This window comes from Atta colombica, unplaced genomic scaffold, assembly GCF_001594045.1.
Source record: "Atta colombica isolate Treedump-2 unplaced genomic scaffold, Acol1.0 scaffold134, whole genome shotgun sequence".
NCBI lineage: Eukaryota > Metazoa > Arthropoda > Insecta > Hymenoptera > Formicidae > Atta > Atta colombica.
In genome coordinates, this window is record NW_017259222.1 from 2,075,274 (window position 1) to 2,077,133 (window position 1,860).

The window sequence follows — 1,860 nt, forward strand, 5'->3', positions numbered from 1 at the left end:
CGACGGCTCCATTAACCGGTAGACCAATCCATGATTTCTCTGAGGTTCTTCAGAACTTGAGCCAGCGAAACATTCTCCGCAAGATACGATACTTATCTCCTCTTTTATATATTTATATGTAACACAATACATATACAACACACATGTATATACCTGCGATCGCGAGCTTCATTTTGCAATTGCCAGCGACGCGCAGACGAAGATGGCGGACTATGATAATTTATTAACTAGTCCGGCGAGTTGGTTTCATAGGACCTGTTGGAAGACCTGGTCAACCGACCAGCAAAGGCATCTCCGCTCAAGCGGAAAACCGCTCGTCTCTCCTTCCAAGCGCGAGTAATCGATGCATTCTTGCGCGCGACTTAATTTATCTAATAGTGTTTTCGGCTCCGGCAAGTTTGCTCTGACCTGGGTTGGATTAATGACGTTGTTTGCTCTACAATTGGTAGAGCATGTAACGTTAACCAATGGTAAAGCATGTGACGTGCTTAATCTAACCCTGGGTCTCGATCATGTAACTTTAGAGCGTTAATATCCCAAGCAGAACAAGTCATGATAATCCAGCAAATGAGAATGGATTGAAATGAATTGGAATCAGATTTTCAGAAATATTAATTCACGAATGCTTTCCTGAATGCATTTTTACTCATTTATAGGAATCGCATGTGCTCGGATGGAGCACATCTATGCCATTTAATCTAAAAATAATATTAGCTTTTTCTGTGCAAAACACACACATTGTGAATACTGTTCAATTCAAAATTTTGAATAGAAAATGCAGTTTTTTAATCCAATTGCATCCAATTGAATCTAATTGAATCCAATTGAATCCAATTAAATCCAAAAAAAGTATTCGCTATTTAAAATCGCATTTGGACAGACAAAAATGTCAATTCATTTTAATTCTCAGAATATAAAACATTTTCACTTTTCATGTTTCCTTCTTAAAAAAAATTATGATCGATTTTCAAGTCAGTATAAACCCACTCGAGCTGAAAATACTATAATTGAGATTGTCCAGGGAACACAGCGAATCAAGAGAAAGTCAAAGTGATGATTTTTAGTTGCAAATTTGACTGCTTATTGATACCATCGATTGATTGCTATACTAAGCTTCAAAAGAAAGTCATTTTGATTTTTTGTTGACTTTCTCTTGACTTGGTGTGTTCCTTGGTCAATCTCAATTATAGTATTTTCAGGTCGAATGGTTTTTTTATCGACTTGGATATCGATCATAACTTTTTTTAAGCTGGAAACGTGAAAAGTGAAAATGTTTTATATTCTGAGAAAAAAATATAGTTAATTTTCTTTTGTGGATGCATTTCTTGAGATGCAGATAGTATCGATATCCGCATCTCTTCCTTCGCATTCCAGCTAGCCAAAGAGGAACGAGGAGATGATCCCTCGACGGAATTCGCATACGTCGTCTCTCGGCGTCGCGGGGCAGAAGAAAGATGGGAAACGACAGTCAGTAATGATCGTAATAACGTCTCGCCGGCAACACAGCACATGGTAAAGAGCAAAGTTCAGCGTTCTCCGTCGTTTTACCTGAGGCCGCGGTGGTCTTCGGACTTCTATCCGCGAATAGCCTGCAGAGAAGCGCGATGAACACGCGTGTGTCACAAGGACGTCTCGTGCATACAAAAATTGTCTACTCTCTAAATTCTTTGAAGTGAAATCTCATTCTAAAAAAATAAAAACTAAACCAGAAAAAGAGTAACTCAATATTTAAGAGTGAGTTTTCAGAGTAACTCTTCAGATAGAATGACAATTTACTCTAAAGGTTTTAGAGAGCATCTTTAACGCACGAATTAAATTTTAATTCATTATATTATAAAATAATTGAATAAATTATTACAA